The sequence below is a fragment of the Bison bison genome, unplaced genomic scaffold, assembly GCF_000754665.1.
Source record: "Bison bison bison isolate TAMUID 2011002044 unplaced genomic scaffold, Bison_UMD1.0 scf7180017864489, whole genome shotgun sequence".
NCBI classification, from domain to species: Eukaryota; Metazoa; Chordata; class Mammalia; order Artiodactyla; family Bovidae; genus Bison; species Bison bison.
The window spans coordinates 4,971,173-4,991,016 of NW_011495048.1; positions in this window are offsets into that span (position 1 = coordinate 4,971,173).

The window sequence follows — 19,844 nt, forward strand, 5'->3', positions numbered from 1 at the left end:
TTTAAAAACACCTTTTTGATTTTATGTGTAATTAATCACCCTTTTAAATACAGACTTAGGTTTGTGAACACACTTATTCTGAGAGTCTGGGATATAGAAATATGGTTGCATGATTTCTAGTGCCACTTTGGGTCTGTTGGGAGGAAAGGGGGATGGTCTGCATTAGTTAGTTGGTGTAAATATAGGCCATTATCCACATATTTATTTTAGGAAAATTGGGAAGCCATGAGGTACAAGGGTTTTACCTTTTTTTTTTTTTTTAGTGTATCTTGTCTTGATATCTTCTTATAATTCTGCACACAGGATGTATAATCTCATTTAAACTGTATGTAAAAGAATGAGAAATCCATGGACAGCTGGTTTTCAAAATTATCTGTGCTGAAATTGATCACCTCTCATTTGACAAGATAATTTAATATATTGATAACTGCTGGTAAGTAATTTAAATGTTCTCAGACAAGTGCCATGCAGAGAGTAAGGCATACAATCCTAACTCTCCACGTTTTCAGTTAGTAAGTAGAAGGAAAACATTACACTTCATGTGTCCCTGAAACTCACTGCATTATAGAAATTTCTAAATTAGAAGAGAATTAAGCCCTCATTCCATTCACATCTCCCCCCCCTACCCAAAGTAATTTACTTTTCTTTACTTTGGAGAAAAGGTGGTCATCCCCATTAAAACAGCATTTGAGTAAGCATGGTACTAACAGAGTGCTCAAGAACAAACCATGGTGAGCTGGCCCCTTACCTTCTGCCAGTGACACATGAAATATTATTGCCTATAGAATCAGAGAACAGATGACATTTCACATTTTCTAAGACACTATGGTGTATAATTTCCAAGGAAATTATATGATGATCTTTTATGACCAACCTAGATAGCATATTAAAAAGCAGAGACATTACTTTGTCAACAAAGGTCTGTCTAGTCAAGGCTGTGGTTTTTCCAGTGGTCATGTATGTATGTGAGAGTTGGACTATAAAGAAAGCTGAACACCAAAGCATCGATGCTTTTAAACTGTGGTGTTGGAGAAGACTCTTGAGAGTCCCTTGGACTGCAAGGAGATCCAACCAGTCCATCCTAAAGGAGATCAGTCCTGGCTGTTCATTGGTAGGACTGATGTTGAAGCTGAAAATCCAATACTTTGGCAACCTGATGTGAAGAGCTGACTCATTTGAAAAGACCCTGATGCTGGGAAAGATTGAGGGCAAGAGGAGAAGGAGACAACAGAGGATGAGATGGCTGGATGGCATCACTGACTCAATGGACTTTGGTTTGGGTGGACTCCGAGATTTGGTGATGGACAGGGAGGCCTGGCCTTATGCAGTTCATGGGGTCGCAAAGAGTCGAACTCGACTGAGCAACTGAACTGAACTGAAAAAGAAATTGATAAATCTCAGTTATTACTTTCCTGGCACTCAGGATGGACAAGAAGCATTGGCTTACTGCAAGTGACTGTAGAGCTAAGAAGAAAATATTTGAATAAGCCCCTTAAAAAGTGAATCAAAAATTTCCAGCAATATCAATTATGAAGCCATAGCAACTCTGCTTAATATCCCTTTGTATGTGGCTTTTTTTTTTTTTTAACTCAAAGTGTTAGAATCTCTTTATCTCCCAGTGTTCTGAAGTTTCATAGTAATAACTTCAGTGTAGAGCTTATATTAGGGTCGCTAAGAGTCGGACATGACTGAGCAACTTCACTTTCACTTTTCACTTTCATGCATTGGAGAAGGAAATGGCAACCCGCTCCAGTGTTCTTGCCTGGAGAATCCCAGGGATGGGGAAGCCTGGTGGGCTGCTGTCTATGGGGTTGCACAGAGTCGGACACAACTGAAGCGACTTAGCAGCAGCAGCAGCAGCAGACCTTATATTTTCATTAGATCAAGTGTTTGGGAGGATTTTCTAATCTGAATATAAACAATTATAAGTCCTTATAATTTTTTGTTATGATTTATATTTTTTCTTGTCTAACTTCTGCCTAGAAAACTTCTGTTTTCTCTGCTGTCTCTTTCAGGGACCGCTTTTAGTTAGACTTCTAGACCGAACCTCTAATTTTCATATATTTCATATATTTGCTTTCTTTCTCTTTTAAAACTCTATTGATTTAATTAATGTATGCTATCATATTTTCAAATAGCTTTTTTGATGATTTTCTGATTTTACCTTTATTATTATGTTAGACAAGTCTCTCTTCTGTATTATATATCTACCTTTGTTTTCCCTCAAATAAATCTAAAAATATCAGAAAATGTAAATGGACCATAACTTATAGGAAACAGCATTACTGTATCTTTACTTTTAGTTGATAGTTTACAGCTATTGTTCAGCTTCCAAATCCCTCTGCTTACAACCTTCTACTGTGTCACATCTATAAAAACCAGAATAATTTCACTGATTAGCCTATGCAGATTGACTCATTTTCACCAGTGACTTCTATTACTTGTCTTCTGCTTAGGATTTGGCATTATTCATTCTCATCCCTTTATTCTACTGTTTTTAAACTAGTGACTATTAAAGAATACCTATTGCCTACTCAAAGTATTTTCTCACCGCTGCTTCTAAAAGCATATATTGGGATAGGAGCAGTATTAAGAACCACTATGAGTGGTTTACTTTTGTTTCTGTCTTCACCATATCATTTTGCAAACATTATACATATTTACAACGGTATTTCTGCTAATATTTTTTCCACATTTTACTGTTTCTAATGCAATTTATTTAACTTATATTAGTACAGAGATTCCGAGATCATAATTTCTCCATCTTTGGCTAAATAGAAGTTTGTGTTTAACCAGAAAACCCTAAACTAGAAATTTTATCCACACTCTAAACCTAACCAAGGATGATGACATAAACCCATTTCCAATTAGGAACTGTTAACAAATTTCCTTAGATTTTGCCAGATTTAAATAATCACACTACGTGTCAATAGAAATTATCAGCAAAACAACTCATAAAAGTTCAAAATTTATCTGTAACCTTGAAAAAATAAGAACACAGGGCATTATCATTGCTAAAAATTATACTGCATAACAATTAGCATTATTATAGAAGCTCATTACATTTTTTCTACTCTTAAACATTTGCCAAAGCTCACAGTAATCACACCTACAAAGGGAGAAGTACAACCATATTAAAATCCTAAAAAATATAATTAAACACATCACATTCAGGCTGATAAGACACACATACTAACAATGCATTCTGAAGAGAAAAAACGTCTTACTATATATATGGATTAAAACAAAAATTAATTATCTACTTTGAAGATGTTATCATAAGCAATTATGTTTGAACTTCTGAACTCTTTTATCTTTGTTATTGTCATTTCAGAGTCAAATTTATGTCTAATTAATTCACACAATTACAGAAAATTTTGGTATTATAAACATCCAGTTAGAATGGAACTTTCTAAACCAAGAAAGAGAAAAATAGGATACAGGCTTATAAAGAGTGATTCTCCATCACTGATATTGAAAAATTTGTAAGTCTTCATAGATGGCTCTCTGTTGTTACATATGTCTTAGTGTCTAACAACAGCAGGCCAGTTAGGAAGATGTATACAAAGTTGTAAGAAGACAAAGAAAACTCCCCTCTTTTCCTTGACTGATCTGTGTGTGTTAGTTGCTCAGTCATGTCTGACTGTGACCCCATGGACTGTAGCCTGCAAGGCTCCTTTGTCCATGGAATTCTCCAGGCAAGAATACTGGAGTGAGTAGTCATTCCCTTCTCCAGGGGATCTTCCTGACTCAGGGATCAAACCCAGGTCTCCTGCATTGCAAGCAGATTCTTTACCCTCTGAGCCACTAGGACAGCCCCAGACTGACTTATTGTGTAGCAATTTTTCAAGTAGTATCATTCTGCCTCCTTGTACTTTTTTCAAGTTTACTAGCTTATATGCTGATTAGGACACATAGAAATACAATTCTATGTCTTTATTCGTAAATTTTAGTGAGAAAATATGCACAAACTAGAAAAATTATTCTACATGATGAAAGGAATGTGATTGATAATTATGCATTGCTTGAATTGTTGATCAATGTTGATATCCAGCTGTTTCCTTTTCTTATTTCTTTAAAATAATAAATTACATAACCTTAGCTCCACTTTATGAGTAATTATAACAACTGTATGTTTGATAGTTCTTGATTTTCTAATTGAACACAAAACCAGAAAGTAACATGTATTCTGTAGTGAAAAGAAATGTCTTCTCTTTTAAAAGATGAGTCCTTTGCTACATGATATTTAATATCTGGAGTGGTAGTGGAGATGCAGGCAGCAAGGAGGTTGACTGTTTCCATTTGGGAGATAGCATGATGGTTTGTCTGTCACTTCATATAGACTGGGAGACCATTTCTTCATTTTTTACGGTATTTGAATATTTCTTAAAATATGCCAAATACATATTTTGTATCTTTCACAGCCAGCAAAGAAAATCCTGTGTCAAGAGAAATATAAATTCAACTAGTAAATCGCTTTCAGCATAGTTTGCTTTATTAAGAAACTTTCAATATTAACATCTTGGTGTCTGGGCTAAAATAATGTCAGTGCATTCAAGACATTCAGTACATTTTTGAGATATGCCCTTTGAGTAAACTACTTGAAATAATAGAAATGATCTTTGGGAGAGCAATGAGATAATAAGAAAGCCATTTGTGGTTTCATTTTTTTTTCTGTTTATTTCTATATTTTTCCCCATTTTAAAGTGTGAACCCCTTTTCTCTGAAGATCAACTGTTCATCCATGTGAATTTAAAACCATCATCTCTTTTCTCTTTCACTGCACAAATCATGAGAGACAATTTCTTCATATACAAATTATCTGATATTTTGGTTAATACTGAAACAAAATATGGAGAAATGAAAATTATTTTCTATTTTGAATAAAGATTGTTTAGTAGGCATTTTACTGCATTTTTCTTTTCATGGCAACATTTTTTCTGCTTTCTACATTGTTAATTCTCTAGTAATACTAACTTCAAATGTCTATTAAAATCAAGATAATCTTCAATTAAATGGAAATTTCCCCCAATGTAATGGAGCTCCACAGATACAAAGACATTCTCAAACAAATTTGCCTTGTATATTTATCACTTTTAGCCAAGGAACTGTTTTGTACTTTGCATACCAGAGGTCCAATCTGACTATAAAGCAAAATATTTACTACAAATGCATCAGTAACTGTTCTTACAGATTGTGTGTCAGTGAAATTATAGAATGTAAAACAATGCCATTTGATAAGGAGATGTTTGTCCCAATAAAATATTATCTTTCTTTTCCAAACAAAAAGTATGATACTTTTTATCAATTTTGTGTTCAGTGTTCAAGCATCTCAAAAAGAGCTTGAGTTATGCATTTCTATGTCTTTTATTTTCCCCTGGAAAATATTCAAGTTTTATATGGAAAATAATTCACAGATGTTCTGGAACCAAGTTGTATGACCAGAGAGATTTTTTACATTAAAAAAAAAAAATTTAGTCTTTCTCCTTTTTCTGGAAAGAAGGATTGTTTAATTAAAACAATAACATGGATTCAATTCTGCAAGCCCAAACAAAGTCATAAAATCATTTAATACATATATTTATCAAGTTATTCTAAATTAAATGCTTATAGCAATATTTACATCTTTAGTGTCCTCTTTATAGATTTATATTTTTAGAAAACTGGAAAAGTGCATTAAACAAAGTGCATATAGACAGTTTTAAAGAGAAACACTTTTAGAGCAGCCAGATATAAGAATATGTTATATATAAATAAATAAGGTTTATAACTGACAACAATAGTATATATATAACCTAGAGATGATGGAAGAGCACTTTTAGAACACAAAGAAAAATAAGAAAATCCATCAACTTGGAATTCTAAACACAAAAATGTCTTTCAAAAAAGAAAGATATTTTTCTACAAAGGAAATTCTTTAAGCAAAGGAAAAAAAAATATACCAGATGAAAATTTGAATCTATATAAAGGAAGAGAGAGTGCCAGAAATGTCAAATATTTAAGTATAAGCAATACTTTATTTTGTGTAAAAATCATTTTAAAAGTTAGTGGGAGGTATTCTGACCATCTAAAGAAATGGCAGAAATGTAAATCTGATGTTTTCAATTTTTGTCCCCAAAAAGCAATGAAAAAAATTTTAACATTGCCATAAAACAGAGTTCAGAAGCAAGATCACACATATACAGTAAAAAAATTTTTTAACAAAGGTACCTAGATAGCTAAATTGAGCAGCCATTTAACAAAGAATGTTAGACAAAAATCAGAATGCTAGATTAAAATGTCTCTTATCAGAAAGAGAATTTAAGTTTTAATACCCTACCTTATGTAGAAAAATAAAAATTGATCATAGGCCTAAATGAAAGCCAAAACTATTAAACTTTTGAAAGAGAATAAGAGAAAATCTTTGTAACATCATGAGAGACATAAATGTACCAGTTAACACAAACAGGACAAACAATCAATGAACTCTTAAGGAAATATATTTCATAAAACAACTTCTCACAAAAAAATCAAAGTACTTTTCAGACAATTCATTTAGCAAAAATAAAAAGTAATTCACAAATGTGAAAAACATATTTGTCATGCATATATATGATAACAGATTTATAACCAAATTATATCAGAAAATTTTGTAATTCAGTAATAATACCAAAAAAACTTGATCCAAAAGTGATTAATATATTTGAGTAGAGTTCTGATTATAGTACAGTGATTATATGCCTTCTATAATCACCGTGAGTGCTAATAAATCATATAGGATCACAAGTACTTCAAATGAGTCTTCTGGAACTGTTTCTTCTTTCAAACTATGATTCCACAGCTGTAAGATAAATGTGTATAAAATAATATGTGTGTGTGTGTGTGTGTGTGTGTGTTAGTCACTCAGTCATGTCTAACTCTTGGCAACCCCATGGACTGTAGTATGTCAGGCTTCTCTGTCCACAGAATTCTCCAGGGAAGATACTGAACTAGCCATTCCCTTCTCCAGGGGATCTTCCTAATCCAGGGATTGCACCAGGGTCTTCTACATTGCAAGCAGATTCTTTACTGTCTGAGCCACCAGAGAAGCCCACAATAATACATATCTCACATTATGTATACATTATACTTGTATTACATAAACAGTTGAACCTTGAACAACATGGCTTTGAGCTATGCAGTTTCACTTATATATGTCAATTTTTTTTTCAATAAATACGTACTACATGCTTGCATGCTCAGTCATGTCTGACTCTTTGCGACCCTATGGACTGTAGCTTGCCAGGCTCCTACATCCATGGGATTCCCCAGGCAAGAATACTGGAGTGAGTTGCCATTTCCTCCTTCAGGGGATCTTGTTGAACCAGAACCTGCATCCAGTGTCTCATGCATTGGCAGGCAGAGTCTTTATCACTGAGCTACTTGGGAATGGTGCCATATGTGTGCCTCTGTCCACGGGATTCTCCATGTAAGAATACTGGAATGAAGCTATTCCCTTCTCCATGGGATCTTCCCAACCCAAGGATTGAACTCAGGGCTTCTGAACTGCAAGAAGATTCTTTATCATCTGAGCCACCAGGTAAGCCCTATTATAGTACTACACAATTCGAGGTTGATTGAATCTAAAAATGCAAGACCTTGGATAGAGGATTCCAAATGTAGTTATATGTGACTCTTGACTGTGCAGGGGTCAATATACCAAATCCTTGTGTTGTTCAAGATTCAAATATATATATTGCAATGTTTATATATATATATAGGGAAATTATTAAGGAAACTGTATACTGCATGCCATACTGGCTACACAAATTTACATTCATATCAGCTTGTACAAGGATTCCCTTTATTCCACATCCTCACTGAAACTTGCTTCTTCTCTTTTTGATAAAAGCCATCCTAGCAGATTTGAGGTACTTGTCATTTTAAAGTCTTCTTTGAAAAGAAAAAGGGTTAGGATATGTGGGATTTTTATTTTTTGGTTCTCAACTTGCACAGAATTTTCATTTGTAGCACAGTTAGATAAAATTTATAGCATAAAAATATTGAGGAAAAAGAACTGGCAGTAAGAGAACATAGATCAGTATAGTCTCAAGGAAACAATGAGTTCAATGACATTTGAATTCCTTATTGTGGCTGGCAAACATTATAGATATAAAAATCACATTTCTATATAACAACTGACATATAATATGTGAGCACTTAAAAACGTTTGCAAGATTGTGTGTAAATTAAAATGTAGCACATACTAGAGTTTCACCCAAGGCCAGAGATAGCCTTTTGAAGCCAAAATATTCAGCTCAAAATGCATTTTTTAAAAATAATGCCCGCATTCACCTAACTAATGAATGAACAGTATTTTTCTAAAATAATTTCCTCTCTTAAAAATTGCCCACATCTGACTTACTCCCCTGAAATATATATATATATATATATATATACATATCTTTATTTCTTTTTTGTTATTGAACTTTTCCAAGTTTAAAAACAACTGGTCCTTAAAAATCTCTCCATCTCATGATCATTCATATAATTCTTATTTTTTCCTTTTTTACCGTTTGAACTTCATCACCTGTTTCTCTTACTCCCACCCCCTATCTCTGATAACCATCAGTCGGTTCTCAGTACATATAAGAGATCATACAATATATGAATTTATGTATGTGGCTCAGATGCTAAAGAATCTGTCTGCAGATCAGAAGACCCAGGTTTGATTCCTGGGTCAGGAAGATCCCCTGGAAAGGGGGATATATATATGCTGCTCCTGCTGCTAAGTCGCTTCAGCTGTGTCCGACTCTGTGTGACACCATAGACGGCAGCCCACCAGGCTCCCCCATCCCTGGGATTCTCTAGGCAAGAATACTGGAGTGGGTTGCCATTTCCTTCTCCAATGTGTGAAAGTGAAAAGTCAAAGTGAAGTCGCTCAGTTGTGTCGGACTCTTAGCAACCCCATAGACTGCAGCCTAACAGGCTCCTCCATCCATGGGATTCTCCAGGCAAGAGTACTGGAGTAGGGTGCCATTGCCTTCTCCAGGTTATATATATATACATATATATGTATATATATATATAATTTCATTATCCATTCATCCATCAGTGAACACTTAGGTTGTTTCCATATTGTGGCTATTGTAAATAACAATGAATTTGGAATAGCATATATCTGTTTGAGTTACTATTTTTGTTTTCTTCAGATAGAAATGTAGAAGTGGAATTAATGGACTATGTGATAGTTCTTGGTCTTCCCTGGTGGCTCAGTGTGGGTAAAGAATCTGCCTGCAATACAGGAGATTCAGGAGATATGGGTTTTATTCCTGGGTTAGGAAGATCCCCTGGAGGAGGGCATGGCAGTTATGCTCCTGTTACTGATTTCAATTTTTATAAAATTTGGTCAGAAAATATACTTAATATGATTTTTGATATCTTAAAATTTTTAAGTTTTACTTTGCAGCCTAAAATATGATATGTCTTAAGAAACATTTTTTGTGCTCTTGAGAAGAGTATGTATTCTGGTGCTATTGGATTGGAAGTTCTCTATAATCTTTAATGTCCTTTCTGCCTATAATTTCATTGTTTCCTCATTGATTTTTTTGTTTAGGTAATCTATCCAGTTAGAAAGTGAGTTATTGATGTCTTTTACTATTATCATATTTCTGTCTCTTTCTTCCTTCAATTTTGCTAATCATTCCTTTAAAGAAGGAGATGATACAATATTGGTCAGATATATATTTACAATTGCTATATTCTCTTGATGAATTCACTCCTATATCACTATATAGTGACCTTTATCCCTTGTGACCAATTTTGACTATGAAGTGAAGTGAAGTGAAGTGAAATGAAGTCACTTAGTCATGTCCAACTCTTTGTGACCCCATGGACTGTAGCCTACCAGGCTCTTCCGTCCATGGGATTTTCCAAGCAAGAATACTGGAGTGGGTTGCCATTTCCTTCTCCAGGGGATCTTCCCAAACCAGGGATTGAACCCTGGTCTCTCGCATTGTAGGCAGACACTTTACCATCTGAGCCACCAGGGAAGTCGAGTTTTGACTATAAACCTATTTAATCTAAGTGTAGCCACTTATGTTCTTTGATTACTATTGCATCAGTTCAGTCGCTCAGTCGTGTCTGACTCTTTGCATGTCTGACCCCATAGACTGCAGCATTCCAGGCTTCCCTTTCCATCACAAACTCCGGGAGCTTACTCAAACTCATGTCCATCGAGTAGGTGATGCTATCCAACCATCTCATCCTCTGCCATCCCCTTCAATCTTTCCCAGCATTTTTCCCAGCATACCTTTTTCCATTCCTTCACTTTCATCTATATCTGTCTTTAAAACTAAAGTGAGTCTCTTTAGTGTTAGATCATGTTTTGTTTTGTTTTTTTCCATTCAGCCACTCTGCATATTTTGATTGGACAATTTAATCAATTTACATTTAAAATAATTATTATTGATATTGTCATTTTTAATTGCCATTTAACAATTTTCTGACTTTTTAAGTTCCTTTGCTCATTTTTTCCACTTTTGACATTTTCCTTTGTTGTATATTTATTTATTTTAGTTGTATGATTTAGTTACTTTTTCTATAACTTTTGTGTATTTACCAGACATTTTCCTTTCTAGTTATCATGGGACTTACACAAAGCACATTATAGATATGACAGCTTTTTTAAAACTGACAATAAATTATATTCAACTCATAAAAATATCTCTAGATTTTACTTCTCATACCCCCAGATCTCATACCTCCACATCTTATGCTATTGATGTCATAATTTTCATCTATCATGAAATTATTGTAGCTACACCTACATTTAAAACTATTGTCTTTTAACTTTTATGCTAGAGATAAAAGAGATTTATGCACCATCATTACAGTATTAGTGTAGTCTGAATTCAACCATATTTTTACCTGTACCAGTGAGTTTTATACTTTTATGTTTTCATATTGTTACATAGCATCCTTTTATTTCAACTTGAAGAGCTACTTTTAGAATTTCTTGTAAGTCAATGCTAGTTGTGATGAACTCCCTTAGATTTTGTTTATCTGGGAATGTCTTGAATGTCTTAGTATCTCCTTTATTTCTGAAGGATAATTTTTCTGGGATGGTATTCTTTGTTGTCTTTTTCTTAGCACTTTGTATATATCATCCTACTTTCTCTTGGCGTGAAATGTTCCTCCAGAGAAACTTGCTGATAGATTTTTATGGGGGTCGGAAGGTTGCTTTGTATGTAATGAATCATTTTTCTCTTATTGCTTCCAAACTTTCTCATTTATCTTTGACTTTTAATATCTTGATTAAAATGTTTCTTGGGTTAATCATTTTTGAGAGAACTTTTTGGTGGGTCTTTTGAGCTTTCTGTATCTGGATGTCCATATTTCTACTAAAATTTAATATATAAGTTTTCAGCTGTTATTTCTTTAAATAAAAAAATGTTTCCCTTTCTCTCTGTCTTCTCCTGGGACTTTCATGATGTGAATGAATGTTCATTTACTTGATAGTCCCATTATTCATGGAAATTTTCTTCACCTATTTTCCATTTTTTCTTTTTGTTCTTCTTTTGTTAATTTCAAATAATCTGTCCATGAGTTTGAAGATTTTTTTTTCTTCTGTGTGATAGAGTCAGTTGTTGAAGATCTCTATTGAATTTTTCCATTCTGTCATTGTATCTTCTGCTCCAGGATTTCTGTTTTGTTCCTTTGTATGGTTTATATTTACTTATTACTTTTCTCACTTTGTTCATGCATTGTTTTTCCCTGTTTTCTTTAGTTGTTTACCTGTGTTCTCTTGCATTTCATTGGGTTACTTTAAGATGATTGTTTTCTATCTTTGTTAGGTAAAATTCAGATATTCAATTCATTCTTGGTTGGCTATCAGAGTTTTATTAGTTTCCTTTGGTGCATCATATTTGCCTGATTTTGCGTGTGTATGTGATTCATTTAGCCTTGCAATAATAAAGATCTCTTCAGTCTTTAAAGATTGATTTTGATAAGTAAATACCTTCTGTCAGTTCCCTGGGCTATTGGGATTACTTTCAAAATTAGTTATGCCGGGTTGAAACCAGGCTGTGAAATTGTTACTGAATTTTCAGTAGGTGGTACAGTTTGTAGGCCTGCTATCAGAGAATTGAATCTATCTGGTCCCAATGTGAATAGGACTTCCTTTAAGACCTTGTTCAGTAGAGTAATGCTTGGATAAGTGTTTGTCTCAAGCCCCACTCTTGAATCTGCAGCTAATGAGTCTGTTGTCAAATGCACAGATATGTATGAATCCCCACTAGTTCCCTGGGAGGGCTCCTACAGGGTGGTTCCTTACACATGCAAGACTGGAACCAAGACTGGACCAGAACCAAATCCCAGGGCTGCTTCAGGGACTTTACTGAGTCTGAGGTACGCAGCTCTGTTTCTGGGAAATGGGTGGATATGTCTCTAACCAGGTCTTGAATGGGCAGAACTGATCCCTGAAAGGATAGGAGGGATTAAAGCTGTTATATTGTTGTTTTGGGATAAACAGTCAGACTGTGGTTGGCAGGCTTACCTCCAGGTACATGAACACGTGTGTTTTCTGGTCTCTGGGTAAGCAGGACTATGTGTGGACCAGAGCTGGGAAGTGTTGGAGCTGAGCACTTGATCATGTCCGTACTTGCTCTTGGACCAATGTGGACTGGTCTGTCTCCAAGTGCTCTGATAGGTCTGTCTCCCTGCAGAACTTTGGACTATCAAGACTGCTTATGGTCTGCAGTTGGGAGGAGATAGAACCAAGTATAGATCTATTTCAGGATGTTTGGGATATAGGCATGAGTGTTTATGGTCGGATCCCTAGGCCAGCAGGACAATTCACATACTGCATATAGAAGAAGTTATAATACAGTTACAAGGCATTTAAGAATCTACTGTCAGACCAACTTCCACAGTTGCCTCCAGGGGCTCCTAGACTGGGCCAAGAGGGGCTAGAGCTTGGTCACAGGCTTACTTCAATGTCAATAGCTGGGATCAAAGTCTGCAAGACTGTCACCTGAAGCATGACTCTCCCAAGGTCCTTTGATATATTGTTCTGATGGCAGGACAAAGGCCAAGTAACTGAGTTCACAAAAGTATGAAGCTTTTTCTGGGTCTGTAGCTGTGAATGTGGTTTGTGAGTCAGACAACTGAACACAGCCTGCATTCTCAAAATGATGCTCTTTGGTCCTGAACTCCACTGCAGTTTTATCATCTTCTATCTGGATCCCAAAGCTCCCACAAATGCACTTTTGTCTGAGGATAATTGTAATTTGGCAATTACTTATGGAGAAGGCAATGGCACCCCACTCCAGTACTCTTGCCTGGAGAATCGAATGGATGGAGGAGCCTGGTAGGCTCCAGTCCATGGGGTCGCGAAGAGTCTAACATGACTGAGCAACTTCGCTTTCACTTTTCACTTGCATGCATTGGAGAAGGAAATGGCAACCCACTCCAGTGTTCTTGCCTGAAGAATCCCAGGGACGGGGGAGCCTGGTGGGCTGCCATCTATGGGGTCGCACAGAGTTGGACACGACTGAAGTGACTTAGCAACAGCAGCAGCAGCAGGGGGAATAAAGTCAGAGACCTTCTATTCTGCCATCTTGCTGACATCACCCTAATTGCAGTTTTCAACTTTTAATAGTGTTTTCTTCCACCAGTGTAATTGCTTGATGCTGGTTTGTGTGATGTTTGAATATATAATTTTACCATAAGTTTGAATATATTTCCTCAACAATTTAACATTTTAATCACTACATGAGTTACAAATGTATAGTACAATAAAATAGAATAAGATGAATCTTGACAACTAAAAAAATTATCACTGTAACATTATATTCAAAGAGACCATAAAGTTTCTTAGAGAAATGGTATACTCATTAAAAGCTCTTAATTAACTAGCTTCCTTCAGGTGACATTCTTGCACACTAATTTAGAACAGTATACAAATGACAAAGATGCCACTGGAACACTGGGAAGGTTATCTGATGAATGCCCAACCAAATAAAGTACTGTATGAATCATTTAATTGGATATGTTGCATAAACAACTAAGTTTTTTGTTTTTTTTCCCCACTTTTTGTTGTCAGGTACAGAGGTGACTTTCCTTGCTGTTCTGTTATTATTTTAATAGTGTATGGAAGGATCGATTTAAAATTGAACAGTCACCTCTAAAATGCTAATTCCCCTTAGTCCTCAAAGCAATTTTGAATGTGAGAAATTACATTATTTTTCTGTTTGTCATTTATTTTATTCATTGCTTTTCACCTCATTTTTAAAAATAATGTATCTAGTCATTACATCTTGCTTCTGAAATATAATTGTTTACAAATCTGATTAATTTCAAAAATACTATTAAAAAAGAGGATGAAAAATATGGTGATAATTGGCAGAAATTTCTTTTTAAGTGGCAATAGCTGATTTGAAATGATAGTACAGTGTGCAGAGACAAGATTTATTTGTTCTGAATATGATTTCCATCAAGTTAATATATAACTAAGTAAGTAACATCTACTTCATCAGTCCCAGCAAGGATATAAGTTGTGTCTAAGAGGTTATTTTTTCCTACAGAAAAATCTTATTTTCTATCAAATTACATTAAAAATCAGCCCTTTCACTCCAAGTAACTGTCTCTGATAGACTGAATTAAATATTATGATATTAAAAATCAGTATCATATTATATTAGATTTGGAAATGTTAAATAAAATACATAGTTTCCCTTTATTTAAAAGATAAACATGCTATAGTAAGTATCCCTGATGATTTTTAGACAGGAGATAGAGGGACCCCAGGTTAAGCAGCTGGAGTTCATTCCCAATGAACAGAAACTTCAAAATATCAGTATCAGGATAACTGGGAGAAGAGTCCGGGGCTGCCAGATAAGAGATAAGAGACCACATATTTCTCATTCCTGAAATCAAGGAAACCTTCCTCACTTGAAAGCTCCTTGGAGACCAAAAGGTGAGTGGATGTCAAGTTTACCCATAGGCCTCTTTGGTGCAATCCATCTTGGCTGAGAAATACACAAGCATATTGGAGGATCCTGAGATATAGCATATACAGATTCAAAACTAAGCAAATAAAAATGATTGGTCAAAAGAAATCCAGAAGAAAATGCCCTATATAAGTGATTTAAACTACCACAAGGGCACAACTCCCTCTCTGAGTCCATCGGTGTGTCTACCCACTTGTACTGTTCTCTTTTTAACTCTACTTTTTATATTATGCAGAAAACTTGCAAGTTACAATTTGCCCCACACTCCACTGTTTCAGATCCTGTATGTAGCCCAAAGGGTGATTAACAGTCAAGAACAAACTGAGGAAGAAGAGAAAAACCAATGTGAGAAAAGACAGGCTGGGGTCTTATGAAATTGATAGTTGCTGTAAGTCATGCTTTGCAACCTCAGAACAACTAAAGGGGGCCAAAAAAGTTCAATAATCCATCTACAAGTAAGATTAATAATGTACTGGAGTGGGTGAATTTAACTCAGATGACCATTATATCTACTACTGCGGGCAGGAATCCCTCAGAAGAAATGGAGTGGCCATCATGGTCAACAAAAGAGTCCTAAATGCAGTACTTGCATGCAATCTCAAAAACGACAGAATGATCTCTGTTCGTTTCCAAGGCAAACCATTCAACATCACAGTAATCCAAGTCTATGCCTCACCAGTAACGCTGAAGAAGCTGAACTTGAACAGTTCTATGAAGACCTACAAGACCTTTTAGAACTAACACCCAAAAAAGATGTCCTTTTCATTATAGGGGACTGGAATGCAAAAGTAGGAAGTCAAGAAACACCTGGAGTAACAGGCAAATTTGGCCTTGGAATAAGGAATGAAGCAGGGCAAAGCCTAATAAAGTTTTGCCAAGAAAATGCACTGGTCATAACAAACACCCTCTTCCAACAACACAAGAGAAGACTCTACACATGGACATCACCAAATGGTCAACACTGAAATCAGATTGATTATATTCTTTGCAGCCAAAGATGGAGAAGCTCTATACAGTCAGCAAAACAAGACCAGGAGCTGACTGTGGCCCAGACCATGAACTCCTTATTGCCAAATTCAGACTTAAATTGAAGACAGTAGGGAAATCCACTAGACCATTCAGGTATGACCTAAATCAAATCCCTTGTGATTATACAGTGGAAGTAAGAAATAGATTTAAGGACCTAGATCTGATAGATAGAGTGCCTGATGAACTATGGAATGAGGTTCGTGACATTGTAGAGGAGACAGGGAACAAGACCATTCCCATAGAAAAGAAATGCAAAAAAGCAAAATGGCTGACTGGGGAGGCCTTACAAATAGCTGTGAAAAGAAGAGAAGTGAAAAGCAAAGGAGAAAAGGAAAGATATAAAGATCTGAATGCAGAGTTCCAAAGAATAGCAAGAAGAGATAAGAAAGCCTTCTTCAGCGGTCAATGCAAAGAAATAGAGGAAAACAACAGAATGGAAAAGACTAGGGATCTCTTCAAGAAAATCGGAGATACCAAAGGAACATTTCATGCAAAGATGAGCTCGATAAAGGACAGAAATGGTATGGACCTAACAGAAGCAGAAGATATTAAGAAGAGGTGGCAAGAATACACAGAAGAACTGTACAAAAAAGATCTTCACGACCCAGATAATCACGATGGTGTGATCACTAACCTAGAGCCAGACATCCTGGAATGTGAAGTCAAGTGGGCCTTAGAAAGCATCACTATGAACAAAGCTAGTGGAGGTGATAGAATTCCAGTTGAGCTATTCCAAATCCTGAAAGATGATGCTGTGAAAGTGCTGCACACAATATGCCAGCACTTTTGGAAAACTCAGCAGTGGCCACAGGACTGGAAAAGGTCACTTGTCATTCCAATCCCAAAGAAAAGTAATGCCAAAGAATGCTCAAACTACCACACAATTGCACTCATCTCATACGCTAGTAAAGTAATGCTCAAAATTCTCCAAGCCAGGCTTCAGCAATATGTGAACCATGAACTTCCTGATGTTCAAGCTGGTTTTAGAAAAGGCAGAGGAACCAGAGATCAAATTGCCAACATCTGATGGATCATCGAACAAGCAAGAGAGTTCCAGAAAAACATCAATTTCTGCTTTACTGACTTTGCCAAAGCTTTTGATTCTGTGGATCACAACGAACTGTGGAAAATTCTGAAAGAGATGGGAATGCCAGACCACCTGATCTGCCTCTTGAGAAATTTGTATGCAGGTCAGGAAGCAACAGTTAAAACTAGCCATGGAACAACAGACTGGTTCCAAATAGGAAAAGGAGTTCATCAAGGATGGATATTGTCACCCTGTTTATTTAACTTCTAAGCAGAGTACAGCATGAGAAACGTTGGACTGGAAGAAACACAAGCTGGAATCAAGATTGCCTGGAGAAATATCAATAACTTCAGATATGCGGACGACACCACCCTTATGGCAGAAAGTGAAGAGGAACTCAAAAGCCTCTTGAGGAAAGTGAAAGTGGAGAGTGAAAAAGTTGGCTTAAAGCTCAACATTCAGAAAACTAAGATCATGGCATCCGGTCCCACCACTTCATGGGAAATAGATGGGGAAACAGTGGGAAAAGTGTCAGACTTTATTTTTCTGGGCTCCAAAATGACTGTTGATGGTGACTGCAGCCATGAAATTAAAAGACATTTACTCCTTGGAAGGAAAGTTATGACCAACCTAGATAGCATATTCAAAAGCAGAGACATCACTTTGCCAACAAAGGTTCATCTAGTCAAGGCTATGGTTTTTCCTGTGGTCTTGTATGGATGTGAGAGTTGGAAGGTGAAGAAGGCTGAGTGCCAAAGAATTGATGCTTTTGAAGTGTGGTGTTGGAGAAGACTGTTGAGAGTCCCTTGGACTGCAAGGAGATCCAACCAGTCCATTCTGAAGGAGATCAGCCCTGGGATTTCTTTGGAAGGAATGATGCTAAAGCTGAAACTCCAGTATTTTGGCCACCTCGTGCGAAGAGTTGACTCACTGAAAAAGACTCTGATGCTGGGAGGGATTGGGGGCAGGAGGAGAAGGGGATGACAGAGGATGAGATGGCTGGATGGCATCACTGACTTGATGGATGTGATTCTGGGTTAACTTTGGGAGTTTGTGATGGACAGGGAGGCCTGGCGTGCTGCAATTCATGGGGTCGCAAAGAATCGGACAAGACTGAGAGACTGATCTGATCTGATCTGAATGTTAAAAATGCAAGTAAATTTGGCTACTGGGCCTGAATTGCCATCAAGAGCCCCTGGGGCTAAGCCCAGTACGCAAGCGAACATTTCATCAGAACAGGGACTGTCCTCAGTCCTAAGGGGGAAAGGAAGCTCCCACTTTTGAAATGGCCCTACTGGATGGCTGAGATGGCCCAGGGATTCTGGGAGCTCCCTCTCCCCCCACCCCCACTCCAACAAAATATCTATACCCACTGAGGAGCCCTAAATAGTCATATACTTGGCAGTTAAGAAGATTGATTTTGTAATTGATATGAGAGCCATTTAATTTGTCTTTAATTTCTCACACTGGACATCTTTCCTCCAAAAGCTGTACTGTGATTGGTATCACGAAAAAGCCTTGTACCATTATTTTACTGGACCTCTCACTTGCCAATTTGAGCAGCAGTTGATTTCACTTGCTTTTTTAGTTTTACCTGACTGTCCCATCCCACTTCTGGGGAGAGATCTTCTGAGCTCCCTTGGGGCCATACTCTGACTAGGAGACCCCAAGCAACACTGATTTTGGCTCTAAGACAAACCAGCCAGAAGAGCAGAGTCCTATTTCCAGCCATATTCTAAAAGCAGTGGATCCATTAATATGGGACAAAGGAATTCCTCGAAAGTCCATAAATTCTCAATCTCTAAGAATTAGCCTTAGGCCAGAAACTTCCAACACTTACAAGAGACAATATCCCATAAAGTTGGAAGCTAAGAACGGTTTACAACACTTCTTAGATAAATTCTTAAGACATGGCCTGTTGATGCTCTGCCAGTCTTCATGCAATATTCCTTTTCTGCCAGTTGTTAAGCCAAATGGGGAATATAGGATGACACAAGGCCTTAGAGAAGTAAACAGGGTGCTGGTCCCTATACATACCCTTTTGGCCAATCCTTAAAGAATATTAGCCCAGATCCCTGAGGATGCTAAATGGTTTATTATGCTTGATCTCAAGGATGTCTGTTTTGTTTCTTTTTTTTGCATCTCAGGTCATCCCTAATCACAATATCTGTTTATCTTTGGGTGGACTGATCCCAACTCAGGCCAAATGTGACAATACACTGGAGAAGGAAACAGCAAACCCACTCCAGTATTCATGCCTGGAAAATCCCATGGACCGAGGATCCTGGTGGGTTACAATCCATGGGGTCGCAAAGAGTCGGACACGACTGAGTGACTTCTGTGTGTGTTCGTAGGAAAGGAACTAAAGGAAAAACACCTAAAAGATGGTGTTATCCTATAGTATGTAGATGACATATTAATATGTATTCCCCCATGAAGGTCTCAGATCAAAATACCATTGAAGTTTTTAATTTCCTTGGGGCCCAAGGTTACAGAGTCTCTCAGACAAAGGTACAAATCTCAAAGCAACAAGTTAAATATCTGGGAGATATTGCAAACCCTGCTTCAAGCGAAGGACACAAGAGAATAGTTCATTCTAGCTCTATAGCAAATTATTTTAAATATGTTTGTATGTGTTATAATAGCATTAATTTGGGGAACAGAGGACTTTTTTTATCACTTTTATTTTGCTTTAGTTGCTTTTTTCTCTGTTCTGCTTTACTCTTACAAATGTGAAATTCAACTCTTTTTCATTCAATAGTGCAATGCAATTATATTTTCTTTCATTTTGCCTCCTTGTGCTTCAGGGTGTATGTTTC